Source organism: Amblyomma americanum, chromosome 5 (genome assembly GCF_052857255.1).
Source record: "Amblyomma americanum isolate KBUSLIRL-KWMA chromosome 5, ASM5285725v1, whole genome shotgun sequence".
Lineage (NCBI taxonomy): Eukaryota > Metazoa > Arthropoda > Arachnida > Ixodida > Ixodidae > Amblyomma > Amblyomma americanum.
The window spans coordinates 28,513,509-28,522,451 of record NC_135501.1 but is presented as its reverse complement, the minus strand read 5'-3'; positions in this window follow the sequence as shown (position 1 = coordinate 28,522,451).

Genomic DNA, 8,943 nt, shown 5'->3' with positions numbered 1-8,943 from the left:
AGATCAAGAATTTTTCGCTTGAATTTGTGTAACGAGTTCGTTCTTCAGCGTGTGTCTATTAAATGCTTGTGCACGCCTGTATTCCGCAGTAATATGTCAGTGGGTTTTGCCTGTATTTCGCAGTATTATCTGGATGTGTCTGTGCTATGTATTCAGTACAATATGCATGCCGCACACAGCGAAGCGCGCGCGACTTCTGTTTTTGATATGGTAATGTTATCAGGGATAACATTCTTGACGCGGGGGTGGTGAAACAGAATTCGCGCTGGTTGCGATTTTGCCCCGCGGCGGTTAAGCCCGGCGACGGGGCTCCATCCTAAACATCCGCGCCTGCACCCCCCCCCCCTCTTCTGTCTGGTCTCCGACCGGGAGAAAGCAGTTGTTTGGCCGATGACCTCTTGTACGCGGAATTCCGTCTGGGGCTCCGGCGAGGCCAGCCAGGGGCTCGGCGCGGGACGTTTCGGCGCGATAGTTTACGTTCGTCGCAGCCTCTGATTCGTCGGTCCCGGGCCCCGGGCTGTCCGGGGACTGTGAGAGAGGGAGATGGGGACGCTGCGGGGGGGACTGTAGAATGCGGCGGAGGGTAGTCGGGGTGGAGATTTTGGATGTGGCGGTGTGCTGGCTAACCGCGCGTGTGTGTGAAGTGTCAGCCGAGAGGTGGTCGACTCGTCGCGAAGTGTCGGGCCAGCGAGTAGCGACTCCGGGGACCCGGCAGCGACAGCCCGACGCCATCTCGGACCGGACCTCAACCACCCGAACAGCTAAGCCCCGCCACTCCCGCCTTTACGAACTCTATCCTTAATTCTGTCCTTAAAAAGTGCTTTGTATACTTGTATTTCTTCTCATCTGTCATCTTAGACTTTGTGTGCAGAATCTAAAACTTGTTCTGTCTGTTCAGTTCCCATGTTTTGTTGTAATTGATGACATGATAAGTGTTGTTCCGCTTTGCTAATTAAATTCCTTCACCCTTATTACCGACTCCTGTGTCGTGTCTCCGGTCAGCCACTGGTCAGGCGTGGACCTATCGCTGGTTAGCCACTCGGTCCTGCTTAAGGTCTGGCACCTGAGGGGAGGTGTTTGTCTCTCCTCCCCTAGAATTGGTATCAGAGAGTGTGGAGCCCATTGTATGCGTGCTCCCACTCCGTGACAAAGTATCACTGACGAGGCTACGCTGCCGCATCCCCCCTCTAAATTTCTATTTACACAAGTCGGGTTTGGCGCTCTCTCCCCTTTGTGCATTTTGCCGTGAGCCGGAATCTATTGAACATTTTTGGCTGTATTGTCGCCGATTCAACTCACTGAGAAAAAGGTTGCTGGAGGAGCCCTTGCAGCATCTTGGCCTTAGTTTGAGCAGCCCGCTCTTGCTATCATTTGGCGCCACCACATTTGGGTTCAGCCACAGATCTGTTTGCACCGCTGTTCAAAATTTCCTGATAGAATCTCACCGACTGCCTTGCTAAGTGTTTCCACCTTTTCTTTTCTATCAATTATTACATTTTGACTAAATCATTAATATTTAATCACTCTCGTTATTATTATTCTTAAAATTTTAAAATCAAAACACTCATCCCTTTTCTGTTCATGACGAAAAATTCACCGGTGTTATGCTCCCACGTGCTTTTCCTTTTTGCTAACTGCGTTCAGGTGAATAGCCACCCGATTCTTGGCCGATCCCCCAGTGTGGGTATGTGCCATCTTTTGATAGGCTAACAACAACAACAACAACAACGCCAAGGCTTATAAAAGGGCGAGTGAGAGCGACGCACGGGGGCGAAGAACAGAGAAGCGGAGGCTCCGGCGGGTCAGGGACTCTTCGTCTGGAAGAGAGCGACGCCGGCTGCTGCTCCGGTGAGCTCTTGTTCTACGGATTCGCACCGCGGACTTCCTGCCCGTCCTGAGCCCGTTCCGGGGAGTTAACTGAGGATGCCACCACCTGCTACGGCCAGGGGTGTCTCCAGCGCCGTTGCCACCCATCCATGTGGTGCCCTCAACGCCAACAACACCGGCATCACCTCCACGGGCGTTTGGACCGGGAGCTTGTACGACGCAGCCAGTGACGCCACCAGCGACGCCAGCCTCTGCACGTCGAACGCCATCTCGACGCCGGCTACTGGACCCATGTAACATCGCATCCGCACCGAACCAACCGTGAGCACGAACGCCGACCGCTAACAGTAGAACGCTAGCAGTAGACGCTAGTAGCAGTGTTCCCGGGTCGTATGTATTGAGAGGCTTTGTGTTTGTTTTGTGTGCTAGCGTTTGTGTCACCTAGGGTGTATTAAATGTGCGTCTGCGTGGGTACCCATGTCGCCTAGTCCATTCTTTCAGTCCGAGTGTTCTCCGGGGAGATGTGACAAAGTGGCGAGTCTGTGCCAGGATTCATTTCCTTTTTTCTTTTTGCTTTGTCTCGGATCCTTCTGATATCTCGATGGCAGAAAGGATGGATTTGGCGAAAACACTAGAAATGGCGCTCAAGCTAGAGTTAAGCAAAGAAGAGGCGATACGTCTCTATGAAAAGGGGGCAAAGAGGCAGAAAGAGGAAAGGGCGCAAGCACGCGCATACGCTCGCGAAGCAGAAGAGCGGGAGGAGAAAAGAGCTCGCGAGGCAGAAGAGCGAGAGGCTAGAAGAGCTGGCGAGGCAGAAGAACAGGAGAAAAGAGTGACAGAACGGGAGGAGTTTCTTTTGTGGAAACAGGCGCATGTCGCGGGACGATATGAGATCACAGACAATAATCAGCGTTCCTTAGCGGGTAGAGAATCTTTTAGACGGGCCAGAGTTTGTCCACGGAAGCTTATGGCTCCTTTCGAGGACAAAAGAGATGATCTGGACGCATATCTGCAGCGATTCGAGCTTTGGGACAAGGCTGGGAGCCGTACACCAGGGTGTTCAAAAAACGGTGTCTAGGATTACCGAAGAGTTCTTTTGGCCGGGTGTTCAGAGTGACGTTAAGCGCTGTGTTCACTCATGTGACGTGTGCCAGCGCACAGTTCCGAGTGGAAGAGTTGGCCCCGTACCTCTGGGCAAGATGCCAGCCATCTACCTACCGTTTCAAAGAGTGACTATATATTGACATTGTGGGGCCAATCTCTCAAGTATCCGCCAAAGGCAATATATATGTGCTTACTCTGGTTGACGTGGCCACTCATTATCCGAGTGCTATTCCACTGAGGACTATTGACAGTATCCAAATGGCGGAGGATCTTGTAGAAATGTTTTCGCGTTATGGGTTCGCGAAGGAAATTTTGAGTTACCGGGGCTCGAACATCACGTCAGAACTAATGAAGGAGGTTACCCGACTTTTGTCAGTAAGGCAGTTACTAACAACGTCATACCCTCCCATGTAGCTCAACAAGGGAATGTCATCAGCGAATCGCAGATTATTTAGGTATTCTCCCTTAGCTCTTACCCCCAATTGTTCCCTATTCAGGCCTCGGAATACCTCCTGTAAACAGGAGGTGAATAGCATTGGCAAGATGTGTCTGCTTGTCTGACGCCCTTTATTATTGGAATTTTATTGCTGACTTTATGGGTGACTATGGTAGCCATGCAGTTCCTATATATACATCTTCCAGTATTTTGACATAAGGCTCTTCTATAACCTGATCCCGCCATGCCTGCACGACTGCTGAGATTTCCACTGAGTCGAATGCTTTCTAGTAATCAATGAAGACTATATATAGGGATTGGTTATATTGCTACGTGGCCCGAAGCCTAGGCAGGCAGAAGGACGACCGGAGCACAGGGCACAGCGAACATCGAGCGGATAGCGCGCACACACCGGACACTTCCTCCAAGTCGTCTTTACGGAGATTATCCGTTGCACGGCCCCCCGGTTGAAAAGGCACCGTCTCGGTGTACATCAAAGCAGTGAAGGGGACTGCGAGACGTAAGGTTTGAGTCGAGAAACGTGCACATCAGTCTGATGCTGGGAGGACGTGGCACCAGGGAAGGCCGGGGCGATCTCATAGGTGACTACGGTGACTTGGCGCAGGACACTGTACGGGCTGATATAGCGGGACAGAAGTTTTTCAGAAAGCCCCACGCGGCGAGATGGCGACTAATGCAGGACGAGGGAGCCAGGGGAGGAGACCATACGGTGACGGCGGTTGTAGAATTCCTGCTGAGAGGTCTGGGAAGCGAGTAGCCGGGAGCTTGCAAGTTGGCGGTCGTGGTCAGCGCGAGCAATGGCGTCGTGGGCGTATGCAGATGACGGAGCAGTAGAAGTGGGAAGCAGCGTGTCCAGAGGCAGCAGGGGCTCGCGGCCGTACAAAAGATAAAAAGGGGAGTAACCGGCAGTGTCATGGCGGGAGGAGTTGCAGGCGGAGATCACATAGGGGAGAGCGATATCCCAGTCGCGATGGTCCGGGGAAACGTACATAGCCAGCATATCGGTGAAAGTGCGGTTGAGGTGTTCTGTGGGGCCGTTTGTATGCGGGTGGCAGGCGGTGGTGAACTTACGTTTTGTAGAGCACGACCGAAGAATGTCAGCGACAACTCTGGAGAGAAAGCATCGGCCTCAGTCGGTAAGAAGTTGACGGGGAGCACCCTGATGCATGATGAGGTCGGTCAAAAGAAAATCGGCAACATCAGCAGCAGTACTGGTGGGGAGTGCCCGCGTGATTGCGTAACGAGTAGCGTAGTCTGTGGCAACAGCTACCCATCTGTTTCCCGAGGTGGATTCCGGAAACGGTCCCAGGTCTAAGCCTACGCGATGGAATGGTTCGGGTGGGACGTCAATGGGCTGAAGCAGACCGGCTGAATGAGTGGTGGGGCATTTCCGGCGCTGGCACTCGTCGCAGGCAGCAACATAGCGGCGTACACAGCGGTAGAGGCGGAGCCAAAAGAATCGATGACGCACGCGGTCGTAAGTATGGGAGACAACCAAGTGACCAGCAGTGGAGAGATCATGCAGCTTTTGGAGGACAGTAGTGCGAAGGTGCTTGGGCACAATGAGGAGGAGGTCTGGGCCAGCGTGGTTAAGGCTCCTGCGTTATAAAACTCCATCGCGGAGCACAAAGTAGCGCATAGGAAGGTCGAATGGGGCGGTCGACAATTGGGCACAGCTCGGCATCGTGGCGTTTTCTTCGGCCATGTTAGTGAGGGCAGAGAGAGAGCACAAAGCGTCCTCGCTGTCAGTGCCAGGATTGTCACACGAGCCAACGGGGTAACGGGAAAGGCAGTCGGCATCGGCGTGCAAGCGACCGGACTTGTAGAGTAGAGAACAATGGTACTGCTGCAGGCTCAGTGCCCAACGACCAAGCCGTCCTGTAGGGTCTTTCAAGGAAGAGAGCCAGCATAACGCATGGTGGTCAGTGACAACTGTAAAGGGGCAGCCGTATAAATATATATGGGCGGAATGTCCCAACAGCCCAGAGAAGGGCTAAGCGCTCGATTCGGTAATTGAGCAATTGCGCTCGGGGGCATAGAGGAGCGGCTGGCAAAGGCGATGACATGGTGCTGTCCGGATTGCATCTGAGAGAGAATAGTGCCAATGCCGTAGCCACTGGCGCCAGTGCGGACTTCAGTGCGTTGGTCACATCGAAGTGTGCCAGAACTGGCGTGGTAGTAAGCTTCAATATCAAGTTGGAGAACACTTGTGCTTGGTCGGGTCCCCACATGAAGGTGGCGTCTTTTTCCAGGAGGTCGTTGAGGGGGCGGGCGATGTCGGCGAAGCCTTCACCGAATCGGCGAAAGTAGGAGCACAGCCCTAAGAAGCTTCGGACGTCATTACAAGAACGTGGCTCGGGAAAGTCTGACAGCTCGGATCTTATCAGGGTCAGGGTGCACCCCCGTGCTGTCGACGGCATGACCCAGGATGGCGAGCTGACGGCGCGCGAAACGGCACTTAGACGAGTTGAGCTGCAGGCCGGCATGACGAGTGAGGGAAAGGATCTGGGAAAGGTCAGCGATGTGAGAGAAAAACGTGGGCGAAAAGACAATGACGTCATCGAGATAGCACAGGCAGGTGGACCACTTAAAGCCTTGCAAAAGGGCATCCATCATGCGTTCGAATGCGGCTGGCACGTTGCATAATCGGAAAGGCATACGTTTAAATTGCTAAAGCCCATCAGGGGTCACAAAGGCGGTCTTCTGATGGCCCTGGTCATCTACAGCAATTTGCCAGTAGCCGGAGCGAAGATCTGTGGATGAGAAGAATTTGGTACCATGGAGGCAGTCAAGTGCGTCATCGATACGCGGCAGGGGTTACACGTCCTTTTTTAGTGATTTTATTCAAGTGGCAGTAATCAATGCAAAAGCGCCAGGAGCCATCCTTTTTCTTGACAAGTACGACGGGTGAGACCCAGGGACTTTGCGAGGAGCGGTAATGCTTTTCGCAAGCATTTTAATAACTTCCGCATTGATAACCTGACAGTCTGCGTGAGAGACCCGGTAGGGGCGGCGGCGGATGGGAGGGGCATCGCCTGTTTCAATGCGGTGCGTTACGGCGAGAATTTGACCCAGCGCGGTGTTGTTCACATCAAAAATATCCGAAAAAGATTCAAGAAGGTACGCAGCTGGGCAGTTTGGTCGGGACGGAGGTCGGTGCCCATTATGGTAGTGAAGGCGTCTGTCGAGAGTGGAGACTGCCGGCGCGCGGCGGCGGTGTCTTGAACAGGGGTGGCGGCCAACTTAGCGGCGTGGCAAGGAGCGAGAGGGAATAGCGTAGCCACGCAGGTGCCGCACGGGAGAACTTGAGAGGAGACGCCGAAGTTGAGGAAAGGCAGAGAGAGGGCGTTGGCTTGGACGGTGGCGACGGTATAAGGTAGGGAACGTTACGGATCAGCAGCAGACCAAGATTGGGCGTACCGAGATAGTCGCCATCGGGAACTGGGCGAGATAGGGTCAGTGGAACGAAAGAAGGTTCGGGATGACAGGCGAGCATATTCGGTACTGAACAGTCGCAGTGATACATCGACGACTGGTTCTGAATCCAGCAGTGAAGTTCGAGGTGTAGACACCCTCCGAGCAGTCAATGAGGGCGGTATGTTCAGTCAAAAAATTCGGAGGACGATTAAGCTTCGTCTTTAAGAGTGAGACGCGACAGAATGTTGCAGCGTTGCCAAGGAGTGCACGGAACGCCATCGCCCGTTCGGAGCGACGCGTGGCCCGTTGGACAATTTAAGGAAATGACGTCTGTTTCACATATCTCGGTGGACACCCGAACCGGGCCGTAAGTGAAGGAAAATGAAATGAAAATTGGTTTTAAGGAAAGGAAATGACGCCTGTCTCATAATTCTCGCTGGACACCCGTACCGCGCCGTAAGGGAAGGAAAATCCCTTCCCTTCCTGCGCGGTTCAGGTGTCCACCCAGATGCGCTATTTTTCGCTCACGGACAATGCCGCCGACGACACCGGGCTTTTTAACACTGTCGCGTTAAAATCCAAGCCGAGGATAGGGTATACTGGGCACAGATGTTCAGCACGATGAACAGAACCGGTATAATCTGGCCGGCAATAGTAACGGGCGCGGTATGCATACCGTCGACAGCAGGTGTGCCATCATCCGCGACACGCACGCGGGACATTGCAGGCGTGAGGACTCCGCGGAGGCGATGGCGGAAGGCAGCACTCATCGCTAATGAGCACCGGTGTCAATCAGGGCGCGCACAGGAACACGGTCGATAGTGACGTCCAGGAGATTCGGTCGAGTGGTCGAGAAAATATTTTTGGTCCGGGTCGTTGATGCAACATCACCTCCGGGAGCTGCATCATTTAGTTTTCCAAATGGGAGCGGCTGCTGGAAGGTGTCTGGGCGCGGCGGTCCTGCGGCAACGGAGAATCGGCGTGGAGGGGGAACGGATGCTTCAGACGGTTCGGACGAGGCTCGGGACGAGAAGTTGCGGAACGAGGCGGTACTGTAGAAGGAGGGGAAGACGTTGCGGTGTGGCGAAGGCCATGGACTGCGGCAATGTCGGGCGATCTGGCCAATGCGAGAGCACCGGAAGCAGATGGGGCGGTTGTCTGCCGTGCGCCCCTCATTGGGATTGCGGTAACGGGACGTAGAATAATAGGTGCGACGAAAAACAGAGGGAGGTGGCTGGTGGGTGTCCAGGCTTCCGATGGCGCACACTGCCTGAGGGAGGTTCAGTTTAGCGAGTTCCTGCCACGGTGACACGGCGAGTAGAGAGTTATCAGGTGCAGGCGGCCGGGGCATCACAGGCGCAAGGGCTTCCAGTTCGCGGAGAACAATCCGGGTGACAGCGTCGGCGACGGGGACATCAACGGAGGAAGCGCGGGACGGTAATCGCTGTTCTTCGCACGAAGAGGTGGCGGCCGTATTAGGGAGTTGAGAGAACTGCTGTGTAATTTGGCGGCTTTTGACCTACTCGAAGCGACGGCATTATTTTATGATTGTGTCCGCGGTAGTATAGTCTTTGCAAACAATTAAATTAAAAGCATCATCCGTAATTCCTTTCACAACATGGCCCACCTTGTCGGACTCTGTCATGGCGGCGTCAACTGTGTGGCAAAGCGCCAAGACATCTTGAATATATACAACATAGATTTCTGTTGACGACTGGGCGCGCGATGCGAGCTGCTTCCTCGCGGAGAGCTTCCGGTCATCGGGTCTGTCAAACAAAGTACGGAGCTTTTCTTTAAAAGTGTCCCAGCTCGTCAGTTCGTCTTCGTGTGTTTCTTACCAGACCCGGGCCGTGCCACTAAGACAGAAGATGGCATTCGCCAGCATATCACGGTGGGATCCCACCGGTTATAGGTGCTCACTCGTTCATATAGGCTGAGCCAGTCGTCGACATCGGCGCCGTCGTTCCCAGAAAAGGTACCGGGCTCACGGGGAGGAGCCATGACCACGAAGGGAGCAGTAGGAGTGGTTCGTGACTCGCCGGGTGGAGCCATAATGGTAGTAGGCCCGACATGACCAGTTCGGAGTTGCGTTGCGTGGAGATCGTCTACCCAGCACCTCCACCAAAGATGTTACGTGG